Source organism: Triturus cristatus, chromosome 2_1, assembly GCF_964204655.1.
Source record: "Triturus cristatus chromosome 2_1, aTriCri1.1, whole genome shotgun sequence".
NCBI lineage: Eukaryota > Metazoa > Chordata > Amphibia > Caudata > Salamandridae > Triturus > Triturus cristatus.
In genome coordinates this window covers 290,964,940-290,977,868 of record NC_140581.1, presented here as the reverse complement: position 1 = coordinate 290,977,868, position 12,929 = coordinate 290,964,940, and the positions used below count along the sequence as shown (strand labels likewise).

Sequence of the window (12,929 nt, the reverse complement as noted above, 5' to 3'; positions counted from 1 at the left end):
TTCAAAGAGGAGGCGCAGCGCGTGGTGAGGTAGGTAGGTAGGTTAGGTAAACATGCCCAAGCCAGAAGATAAGGGGAGGGGGACAGGCCTGGGAGAACTTTGGTATCGCTGCTCCGTGACCCACGGTCCACTGCCTATATAACTGAAATAAAACATGAGAATCAACCCGTCACCAGAGATCCGTAAGAAATTCTAGACACTTTTTCCTAATTCTATTCTAAACTGTACACAACAACTCTTGGTCACGTTCCGGGGGGGGCCTTCGGCCCTTTCTTGACTCACTAGAATGCTAAGTTTGGGTCGGGGCATAGGGAATACTTGGATGTCCCCTTCACAGTGGAGGATGTCACCCAGGTCATCAAGAGCCTACCACTGGAGAAAGCCCCAGGTTCGGATGGTTTAACCACTGCGTTTTGCAAAACATACGTGGAAGAACAGGCGCCGCACTTAATTGCGCTGTATGAGGAGGCGCAGACCTCAGGTATTTTACCACCGACGATGCGCAAGCCGATTATAATCACTTTGCTGAAACCTGGGAAGCCCGAGAATGAATTAGACTCTTATAGATCACTGTTGCTAATAAATGTAGATGTGAAGATCTTGGCGAAATTGGTCGTGAATCGGTTACAACCCCTACTTCCAAGAACCGCTCACCCAGATCAATCGGGCTTTATCCCCAGGAGGTCCACATCTCATAACCTCAGGATATTTTTTACAGTAGTTCACTATTTACACCCTGACCTGCAAGCCGCTGCAGTGTTTCTGGACGCTACAAAGGCATTTGACCCGCACGAGTGGTCATACCTTTTTGCAGTACTGGGTAGAATGGGGTTCAGCCCTCTGTTTCTCAGCCTGGTCCACCTGTTGTATACGAAGACCTCCACACGTGTGAATGGCTTGTTGCCAGATTCGTTTGATATTTCGCACGGCACAAGACAAGGGTGCCCTTTGTCCCCTTTGCTCTTCGCGATAGCGATGGAGCCTTTGGCAGCGCGCATTAGGCAGCACCACACCACCAGGGGGATTGGCTTTAGCACAAGTAGCCTTCTTATCTCATACACAATGATGTTACACTGTACGTTAACGACTCGACAACGAACCTTGCTCCACTTCTTTGAGAATTCATTACATTTGGGGGCATTTCTTTCGTCTCCATAAATTGGACCAAATCTATTATCTTCCCCCTCACGGGCGCCACTATCCCTGTTCAAACTGAATTTTCACTTAAATGGGCAGACGGTCTGGTGAAATACCTAGGGGTATGGCTCAATAGAAATATGCAGAACATATGTGACATGAACTATGGGTGGGCTATTTCATGGTTGGAAGGAAAGATAACTGCATGGGCTAGGCTACCTTTGTCCTTAGCAGGAATAATTGCAATTTCTAAGATGGTGGTATTACCGAAACTGCTATATTTATTCATTAATATTCCGATTCCTCTCACCCAAGCCTTTTTTAAAGCTCTTCGATCTCTACCGATCTCATTGGTATGGGCAGGTAGGCAGGCATGGATATTGTGGGAACTCTTGACCCTTCCTCTGCACCAGGGTGGTCTGGGAGCCCCGGACATGCAGCTATATGCATGGAGCACTCACGCTCAATTCCTGCATTACTGGGTACACCCGACCCCATTTCAACCTCACACAGCTGTGGAAATGGATGTTGTGGCACCAATCTCTCTGCAAGTAGCTTTAATCTCTCTGCAAGTAGCTTTATATCAAACTTACAAACTACCCCAAGACGGCATAGACACGGTCGATACCCTGTGTTGGGCATGGGATGAATTAAGGAAAAGAGCTAATCTCAAAATCCTATATGCTCTATCAATGCCTTTGGCACACAATCCCATGAGACCCACTATGGGGGAAGGCACAAGTGGAACGTTAGCACAAAAGATGGGCCTCCAAACATTTGCAGACCTCTATCCAGAGGAGACATTTAAGTCTCCTCCTGAACCCATAGAGGAGCACGCTGTACCATTCTCTGAACTCTTTTTATACTACAAACTCAGGGCTACATGTCGGTCCCTGAACGACACCTTCCCGATTCCCACGCCCATTCTGCCCACATTGGAGAATGTGCTAAAGTCGAACTCGCCGCGCAGATAAATCAGACGTATTTATAACCAAATGCAAAACTCAGCCCCCCTGATGCAACCAAGGGCACTCCAGGCATGGAATGAGGAACTGCAAACCCCAATCACGGAGGAACAATGGGCTTACTGTTGCAGCCTTATCTCCCAACTATAAGCTCCATTTAATACACTTTAAGTACCTCCCCAGGTTTTATAGAACCCCCTCCCACTTACATCGCATGGGACTCATGGAAGATGACAGCTGCTGGAGATGTGGCCTTGCCCTGGCCTTGTTAATGCAAATGGCATGGAGTTGTTCACAGTTGCTATCATGGCTAACATATTCACTACGATCCATAATATAATAGGTACAATAGACGACCCAAACCCCCTACAGGGCTTACTAGGCTACGTAAAAGACACGCCAGTTAAAGCGCGGAAACTTCATGCTATGCTTCTCCTGTTTGCTAAGCACCGGGTTGCCATGCACTGTCGGAAGAAGGGGGCTCCATCCATAAAAGACTGGATTCGAGACGTAACATCCGGCCATACGCAATTGACCACCTTTTGGGAACTGATGCCATCGGCATCCAGGCCTAGGGACATATGGGAGCCTTTTTTTGGTATGGGCCCGAGCGCGACAGGAGGGGGGGATCTCCAGAGGCATCTGTAGATTCGTAGACCAGCACAAGTAGGCCAGGGGGAGGATGGAGCACTGTGGCAGAAGGATACTGCTCACTGGGCACAGTTTCTACATTGATAGAACTAGTAAGATTTACACAGATTGGGCACAGAGATATAGTGCACTTTGAACAGTTACCCCTATGTTAGACAATATATAGTGCTTTGAAGGGCTTCTACCTGTATTATTTTTATTGGTACAGACAGATGCGCACGTTTGAAATAATATCTGTAACTCAAGTAATGTGCCAATGTATGGACAATGATGTAATGATTAGCAACTGGCTTGTTGTTTGTAGTGTTTGTAGCATTGCTTGAAAATGTCAATAAATAAATATAATATATTTTTTTTACTGAAACTGCAAACGTGGGATGGAACACTCAAGAGATAAAAATATATTTTAATACCCACTTCTGATACACCCGAAAAAGATTATGGTTATTCGCTGGAGTAGTAAACATACTACTTTGTTCACCTAGTGCTTTTCTTTTGATTTGTTGTGCAAAGAAATGCAAATGCAACATTTGAAAATGCAGCATGGAAATGCAGTTTCTATTATTATTGCTAGCTCATTGTCAAAGTAGTTAAAACAATAACATGTCCAGTTTGAGACGCAAAAGTACCTAATTTTAACCAACACTTGGGTGTCTCCATTTAAAAAAAAGAAAAAAGGATCAACTGTGAAAAAGAAAAAGAAAAAAATCCCTTCCCGAATGAGTGACCATAATACTGTTTAGATGATAACTTATTTTACTTAGTGCCCCCTCAAACAAATCATGTGGTACAGTATTTTAAAAATTCAATAAGGTGAAACAAAGTGATTTATCAGCATCAATAGTATTAAGTTGGAAATATCTAACTGTGGTTTTCAATACAATGTTACTTGCGTTCACACAGTTTGATACAAAAGTGCAAAGACCCTTCCTTTGACCTTCCGTGGGCCGATGCAACTTCTGCAGTGTGATACATTTTATAGCCATTGACGTGAATAGGTTCCTCCACCCAGGTTTCCTGCAGGCTAAATATATCAAACTTCCCAACAAAGTCAGACCATCACTGATTATTTATCTTGGATTTTAAGCCTGCGACATTCCAAAACATTAAATGACAGTGATCTTTCCTCTTTCGTCCTCTGTACTTCTCAACCTTGGCGTCAGCGGAAGGTGCACTAGAGATATCTAGTGAGACTGGTGGTAAAGAGTTATCGTTGTTTACCTTAGTGCCGTCAGGCAGGGATAGGACATCAGGGACCCTACAGGTAGATGATAAAACGTTGGGTAAGGTGTGTAAGTTATTGGTTAAAGTGCTGGATATTTCTGAAGTCTGAATGCCTAGATGTATATCTTGTGTGGAGATCTGGGTTTTCTCCCTTATCTCAACTGCCATAGTGCCTACTGGTGGTAGTCAATCAACCTCCTCTAAGGTTGGAAGCATGTCAAAACGGTTATGGACTAGAACGTTATATAAGGGACAGGGGTTAGCTTTATAAGCCCCTCTAGCTAACCTGATGTAATTATTGTTGGTAGGCTGATACAAATATCCCAGAGGGACTAAGTTAATACCCTGCACTGAGATAGAATAATTTCCTGCTCTGCTCAGTATCGTTTGCGCTAACTGGGGGGGGGGTTCTAAAAGTCAACACCACGCAATCTCCATGAAGGTTCTTGCGTTCTCTACCTATCCAACTCACTCTTCTAGCCATTTTGAACTCGGCAAAAGCTTCTCTGTTAAACCTGTTTTTGTTCCCAGCCAGAACAGGGACTTGTTTCTTAAGGTGTCCCATGTCTCCATCACCCCAGAGGGTAGCCTAGGCACATTGGCTAGCACTACCGTATACGGGGTAGCAGCTGGAGGTAGGTCCAAATAAGTAATTTCGGGTTCATGTCTGTTTGAAAGTATGGGTAAATTCGAGCTAGTGGAGCACGGATCTGCCACAGTATAAGCTCCCGGAATATTACCCTCAGCCAGTGGCACTGTGGTGTTATCAGATGGCGAATAAGTGCATAAAGGCCTACCGGGTGCTAGAGATACTGAGGGGTAAAGAGTAGAAGATTTAGCAGTCAACGAATGTTGGTCCCCGTTATAGGGAGCCCCCATGGAATTTATCTGATTAGAGGTTGCTGTGAATGTGGAGCTGGTATGTGTCCGACTAGTGCTTTCTAAATAAGCAGGGACATCATTGATTAGTATAGCCGGTTTCTTGACAATGGACTTGCAGTTATCCATACATCTAGTTAGAGATTCTTTCAAAGCACCGACTCTACTAGTCAAGTTGGTTAGGGTATCTCTGAGATAGTCATCTAATGCATCCAATTTAGCATTTAACTTGAAGGATCGCTCTGCGTACAAGTGTGATTTTTCCTTACTACTTAGCTTATGTGGTGGTTGGGATTTACTCTTTTTAAGTAACTTTTTGCGAGGTTTGGGGGTATCGCCCTTGGATCTGGTGTTAGTTCCTCTATTATATTGGGGAGGGTATCTGGATTTCTTGGGCGCTTCGTGGGCAGGTGAGAATCGCTCTCCTGGTCGCTCACTGAGATGTGCTCAGACATATTCAGTATGCAACCATTTGAGTTCTACTGTCTGCTATGCACTTCTAGTGGGGGAGCACATGTACCCTGTGCAGTCTCACCTGTGTTTAAATTTTGGGCAGGACCTGTTTTTTCCGGGTTCATGGACTCTTCGACAGAAATAATCTGCTGTTCAATGACCCCCGTTAGGTAATTCAACAAAGTCAAGCGTGGGCCCCCCTCCGACTTAGGCTGTGTTTTAGCCTGAGAATTTGTTGCTTTCCACTTGCCCATTGTGTCGAACAGTCACTATATAAACAGAGCTGTTTTTATACTGAGGTTTCTTTAACGATCTCTATCAGTCTTTAGCAGTAAGTATGATCTATCCTTGGGGCTTTGTGGCGACTGTTCAAACAGTAGCCTATACAGCACTTACAATCTGGTTATGAATTACTGTTCCACCACGAAATAATCAGGATGAAAATGTCCTGGTCTCAGAGCAATCATATATGCAGATGAGCAAAGTGCACACTTGCAAGGAAGGACTAACCCTCACAGATGGAACTATATGTCACAGAATCACTGATCCTCAAACAAACAAAAACCAAGGGCAGGGGCCCAGCCCAGCCTATGACAGGCTAAAACGGGCCCATCTTGGCTCAGATTTCCCCCGGGCCGAGCGGCCATGCCCCGCGCGCGTCCCACTCTGCGGGACCGAGTCTGAGTTTTTATGGCATTGGTCCGCCTTCGCCCACCTCCAGGGGCCAGGAAGAAAGTGCTCCATGCAAGTCAATGGAAGGGGCCGGTTCAAAAGTGCAAGGTGCCGGTGCAGATTCGTCTCCCACGCTGCCGGACCGAGTTCGAGTTTTTATGGCGTTGCTCCGCCTTCGCCCACCTCCAGGGGCCAGGAAGAAAATGCCCTGTGCAAGTCAATGGCAAGAGGCTGGTTCAAAAGTCCAAGGTTCAGGTGCAGTGCGATCTCCCGCGCTGCGGGACCGAGTCCGAGTTTTTATGGTGTTGCTCCGCCTTCGCCCACCTCCAGGGGCCAGGGAGAAAGTGTTCCGTGCAAGTCAATGGCAAGGGGCCGGTTCAAAAGTGCAAGGTGCCAGTGCCGATCGGTCTCCCACAATGCGGGACCGAGTCTGAGTTTTTATGGCGTTGCTCCGCCTTCGCCCACCTCCAGGGGCCAGGAACAAAGCCCCGTGCAAGTCAATGGCAAGGGGCCAGTTCAAACATGCAAGGTGCCGTGCAGATCGGTATATTATTTCTTCAATCTTCTTTACCTTTTCCGTTTAAGCCCTCGTTTTTCATATAAAATAATAATATTAAAAGACTTGTCTATCTGAAAATGGTATTGACACAGTTATTTCAAAAGATACCTAACAATCTTGCTGCAAATCAAAGTCCACAAGGCAAAAACAGTTACAATCAGCATACTCAATTCTCAAACACTGTTTCTGACATTGTAGATGTAAACAATATGGCAGGTTTATTTAAATTCACTGCTGAATAGGTTTGTTAATGAAATTACAAGCCACTTACTATTGTTCTCTTTCTCTGAAAAGTAGGGTGATACTTCCACCCTCTACCGTCTTGCTTTCTCACAACATGAGTAAGAATCTCCGATCATCACCAAGATGGCCGCGTAGGTGCGAGGCTCCCGAGGACCTCCGCAACCTCCCACGACTATCCTGAATTTATCCTGTCTCGGATGAGGGGAATGTGTTGGTGAGCCTGAGCTGAGGTGGCACCCATTTCCCGTTGTCAAATCGGACCTCGGACACCGGAGTGAGCACCGATTGAAGTCTGCGGCCTTCTCCTCGCCAGACCCCGGATTTGCACTGAGGGGTGACCCAGTGACAAAGTGAACAACAGCGGCGGGCCGGGCCTGGCGAGTCGCGCACTCCGCGCTTTCACTTTCGCACCCCCTTGCAATCACTGCGGGGTTGGGTCGCGGGGCTCTTTGCGTTGGTGTGGTCTCGCTGGGAGACTTGGCCTGCCCGCCGGCTGTGACCCACCCCGCCGATCGGGGGTGGCCCCCCCCGGAGCTTGTGGCCCTGATTGCCGGCCCTTCACGACGTGACTGGTGCGACCGGGAGACTAGTGGCCATGGCCACCAAACAAGATGGAGACCGGGCAAAGACCAAGCCGACCCGGCGTGGCACCACCCATCAGGCCAACAGTATGGACCGCTATACCCTCCAGAAGGGATCTCCCGGCGGACCGCACAAATCCCCTGAGGACCCTCCTGATGCCCCGGACCTGCCCACGGATCTGACTCTGCGGGATGTCATGGGCGCCATTGCCGAGATGAAGGCCTCGGTAGGCCAGCGGTTCTACACACTGGCACAGAAGATCGACTCGGTCCTCGTGGATGTTGGCCTGGTGAGGGCCGATCTTTCCAAGACCAACGACCGAGTTGATTCTTTGGCCCACACCGCATCGGGCCTTACTACTGATGTGGCGGCGTTACAAACAGAGGTGCACCGGCTTAGTCAGGCGAGCGCGCTTATGGATCGGCGCCTGGAGGACTCCGAGAGTCGGGCCCGGAGAAACAACATCCGCATCATCGGAGTACCCGAGGGACGGGAGGAAGCGGCGGCGGACCTATTTGTGGAGGACCTGATCGCTACCCATCTCCAGCCACGGGGGCTGAGTAAATTCTTCGCGGTGGAGCGGGCCCACAGGGTTCCCGGGGGAAGGCCGAAGGTCGGGGCCCCTCCGCGGCCCCTCATTGCCCGGATTTTCAACTTTCGGGACAGAGACGCTATCCTGCAAGCCTCCAGACTTTTGGGGCCGGTTAAGCTTGACAACATGGAGGTGAACTTTTATCCGGATTTCACCCCTGCGGTCCAGAAGCAGAGACTGAGCTTCCAAGGCGTCAAGCGCCGTCTTCGGGACTTGAACCTTAAATACGCAATGCTCTTCCCAGCCAAGCTGCGAGTGGAGGTAGAGGGTCGCACGCACTTTTTTGATCGCCCCGAAGCGGCCGGAGACTGGCTGGACACTCTGTCTGGGGATCGTGATCTGGGGGGCGGGGGGGGTGGCGGGGGGGGACGGCACACTGGATCGGGACTGAGGGGGTGATGTTGGGCTTCACTCTGGACAAAAATGTTGCCACTCTCGATTAAGCATCTGTCTGTATAATTTCCCCTCCTATGGAGGTTGTATGGGGTCTCTTGGGGGTTCTCCCTCCTCCTCTAGGGGGCTTAGCTAGTTTTTATTATATATATGGGGCGACAGGCACACTGCACGTTGGGGGGGCTGTTCGGGCTCATGGAGGGGTGTAGGGAGGGGGGAGTTTTGTTGGGGTGGGTGGGTAGGGATGGGGGGGTGTTGTCTGTTTTCACCACAAGGCAAAAGTATCATTGTGCTAGCTCTATAGTGCTCTCGGGGGGACGAATGGTGACTCTTGTCTATGATGGGGGGTAGGGAACTAACTCTGTTGTCCTGGAACGTGAATGGACTGGGGGACAGGATTAAACGTGGGGTGGTCCTGCAGTTCTTGAAGCGCATCTCGCCCGATGTAGTTTTTTTGCAGGAGACACACCTCATTGGCAACTCCTTCTGCGCCATGAATCGGCGTGGCTATCGCCTAGTGGCCCATTCGGGCTTTACGTCTGGCTCAAGGGGTGTGGGCATCATGGTTAAGAACTCGCTTCCGCTGGAGATTGATGAGGTGCTCCATGACGACAGGGGACGTTATGCGGTCGTGGTGGGAAGGATGGAGGGCAAAGTGGTGGTTTTTGTGTCAGTATACGTCCCACCGGGGCTGCAGTCGACCACCTTTGCGGACCTGGGGCGCCTCCTCCTTGGCCTTCCGGGGGGGATTCTGGTGGTGGGGGGGGATTTCAATGCGGTGGTTTCCGGGACTGTGGATCGTCACCCCCCTAGGGACCTCCCCCGGGCCCAAGCGTGGCTCTCTGGTCTATTGGACACTTTGGGATTGGTGGATTGCTGGCGTTTAAAACATCCCACGCAGTTACAGTATACCTTCCATTCGGGGGCCCATGGTAGTCTCTCACAACTAGATTATGTCCTGGTCCCGGCGGCCTATGTTGGGAGGGTGGGAGAGGTGCGCCATTTGGCACGGAGTATCTCGGACCATTCCCCGCTCCTGTTACACCTGGACCTTTTTCCGAGGGGTGAGGGTAGGGTGGTCCAGATCAATCCCTGGTACTTGCGCGACCCCACTATTCGCGCTGAATTGATTAAATCCCTCCAGCGCTGCTTTGACGAGAATGTGGGGTCCGTGCCTTCGGCTGTCTCACTGTGGGAGGCATTCAAGACAGTACTACAAGGAGAGGCCCTGTCCCTCATTTCCCACACCCGGAGGCGCGAGCGGGAGGAGGTGACCCGGGTGGAAGCTGAGATAGCCGAGTTGGAGGGTAATCTAGAAAGTGGGGTGACGGATGCCGTATTACATGTCCTCCAACTCAAGCAAGCGGCCTATAGGGCCCTCGTCACGGAGGCAGCCAGGGGCCTCAGTAGAGAGCAACAGGGGAGATTGTATGATGTGGGTGATAAGGCTGGTAAATTGATTGCGTGGCTGGACAAAAAGGAGAGAGCGAGTCGTGTAGTCCCGCTGATTGAGAAAACAGACGGTGTGTGTGTTACTGAGCCGGAAGAAATTGTCTCCTGCTTCGCGGACTATTTCCGTGGGGTGTATTCCCCGGTGTCTTCCTGCTCTGAAGAGGATTCCCGTACCCTGCTCAGGGATATCGCACTGCCTTCCCTTTCGGAGGAGGACAGAGTGTCGTTGGACGCCGCTCCAACCTCCGACGAAATTGCCCTCGCCATACGTTCGGTCGCTTCCGGCAAGGCCATGGGTCCTAATGGTCTCCCCATCGAGTTGTACAAATTGAGACCGGATACGCTGGCACCACATCTCCGATCGATGTTCCTGGAGGCCCATTCGGTGGGCTCCCTCCCGCTGGACCAGCGTCTGGCTACAATCGTGGTTATCCACAAGGAGGGGAGACCTCGGGACCGGGTTACCTCCTATCGGCCCATTTCGCTACTGAACGCGGAGCCTAAAATTCTCGCCAAGGTCCTGGCCAATCGGCTGGTCGGCGTGGTGGGCGAACTGGTTCACCAGGATCAGTCCGGCTTTATTCCCCATCGTAACACAGCTCTTAACTTGCGGCGTTTGCATGGGGTGCTTGCACATGTTCAGTACATACGGGAGCCGGCCATTTTGGCATCCCTGGACGCCACCATGGCGTTTGATACGCTTGAATGGCCATACATCTGGGCGATGCTTGCGAAGTTTGGCTTTGGCGCAGGGTTCATCAGTTGGGTCAAATTGCTGTATTCGGGCCCATTGGCGCAGGTGGTGGTGAACGGCAGAGTATCGGCTCCGTTCGAGCTGGGCCGGGGCACGCGGCAGGGCTGCCCCTTATCGCCGCTCCTGTTTGCGCTTGCCTTGGAGCCCCTGGCAGAGTGACTGCGGTGGGAACCTTCCATCCGTGGTCTCCGTGGGCCCCCGAGCATGAGGACCGCGTATCCCTATACGCTGATGACATCCTCTTGTACCTAGCTTCCCCACGTAACTCACTTATAGTACTGGTTGATGTTTTGCATTCATTTGGTCGTAACTCCGGCCTTGTTATCAACTGGGCTAAATCGTGCGTGTATGTTCTCTCTGGGGAGGCGCCCATTCTCCCGCGGGGCTGTCCGATCCAGATCGCCCCGCGGGGATTTCGGTACCTGGGTGTCTTCATTACTCTGGACCCGGAGGCCCGGTATGATCGGAACTTGCTTCCCCCCCTCCAGCGCCTGAAGGAAGATGTCACGCGCTGGCGGCGCTTGCCGCTCTCGCCGCTCGGCCGGGCGGCATTGTTTAAGATGATGTCTCTGCCGCGCTTCCTCTACGCTTTGCAGAATACTATGGACCCCGTCCCAGCGCGCTACTTCCGTGTGGTGGAGAGTTTACAGCGCCGCCTGTTCTGGGACGGGAGGCCGCGTATCGCCCTGGCGAAGCTGACGCTCCCATGGTATGACGGCGGGATTGCCCTCCCGGATATCAAACGATACTATTGGGCCTCCCAGCTGGCTGCGATTAATCACGGCCTGTATGGGCCCGCTTTAAACCCGGCATTCAAAATGGATAAGATACTACTCCCGGGTGGGGACTATAATCGAGCGCTCTACTCCAGCACGCCCGACGCTCGGCTGACCGGCCCCACGCGTGTCATGGTGCGAGTGTGGCACGCGGCTAATGTGGCGATGGGGTGGAAGGATCGTCTGACCCGGGCGTCACCACTATACGCGTCTGAGCAGTTGGGCTCCCTGTGGACCTCGAAGGGCTTCGAGAAGTGGGACATGATAGGCATTAGCAAGGTGGGGGATCTCTGGACGAGGGGAGGATTTAAAACGTTCGAGATGTTGCAGACGGAGTTCCACTTGCATGGCAGGGAGTACTTTCGGTATTTGCAGATCCGTCATGCACTGGGCTCCGTCTTCCCGGACGTTGCAGCCATCCCGGAGTGTTCCCCCCTTGAGGATAGAGTGCTGGATGGACACGTTCCGGACAGCACGATCTCACTGATCTACAAAAAACTGATCAGTGACCGCACGGGATTGCTGACTGCCCTTCGTGAGGCTTGGGTTGCCGATGGACTGGAGCTGGACGACGAGGACTGGACCCTTGCGGTGGCCTCCCCGAAAGAGGTGGCCATACCGGCCCGCCTTCGCTTCGTCCAGCTCAAGATACTCCACAGAGTCTACATGACGGGGCCGAGGCTTCTGCGTATGGGCTATGCTGTGGATGGGTTGTGTAAGCGTGGGTGTGGCGCTTTGGGGACCTTTCTGCATATATTGTGGGAATGCCCGGAGGTGGAGCGATTCTGGCGTGGTGTGCATGAGGTCCTGCGTGTGGTTACGCATGTGGTGCTGCTACCCGAAGCGAGGAGATGCCTGTTGAATGTGTGGGAACCTACCGACTACTCGGCGCCACAGACGTGGTGGGTGACTCTGGGATATATGGTGGCCAAGCGTGATATTGCTCAACTGTGGGGATCTTAGAGGTCCCTGACTGTCTCGGCCTGGAAGGAGCATATGGATTGGTGCATGTTTCGGGAAAAGGTGGTGTATGTTGCGAGAGGTAAGCCTGGGACATGGGTGAAAGTCTGGGGCCCCTGGAACGCCTACCGCGGGGGAATCTGTACTCCACCGTTATTGCCCGATCCGTCGCCTGCCCCATCCCCGTAGCCGACCCATCTTCCCTGTTCCGGGCATTGAGTTTTACCCAGCCCTAATCCTGATCTCTTCCCTTCTTGATACTCCTATGGATTGGTAGGGTCCCCCTCTCAGGGGAGCACATGCTGCTATTTCTGATTGTATATTGCCTTGTGGTTTTTGTTTTTTCTGGTTGTTATTTCAGTTTAAAATGAAACCGTACAGTGGGGTCCGGAAGGTGTGGCTATCAACGCTGCTAACTCCTGTGCATCTTCCTCAGCCGCAACGCGCGCTCTACAATGTGTATCATATGCTCCTTTTGTTTACTAGCGGCCGGCCGGAAGGTTGTAGGCCCATCTTTGTATATTTTTTGAGTTTTGTAATAAACGGTTTCAAAAAAAAAAAAAAGAAAAAAGAATCTCCGATCATGCACTGCACATGACTATGTCAGCCTCCCTGGAGGTAGGCCAACATCTCCAAT

The 12,929-nt window shown here is 51.2% G+C and overlaps 1 protein-coding gene across 2 annotated transcripts in view; it reads left to right on the top strand.

Annotated features, from left to right (window-relative positions):
- The window catches only part of FYB1 (FYN binding protein 1), a 667,308-nt gene that overhangs the window by 163,249 nt on the left and 491,130 nt on the right, over positions 1-12,929 (top strand). The gene's annotated exons all lie outside the window — the stretch shown is intronic.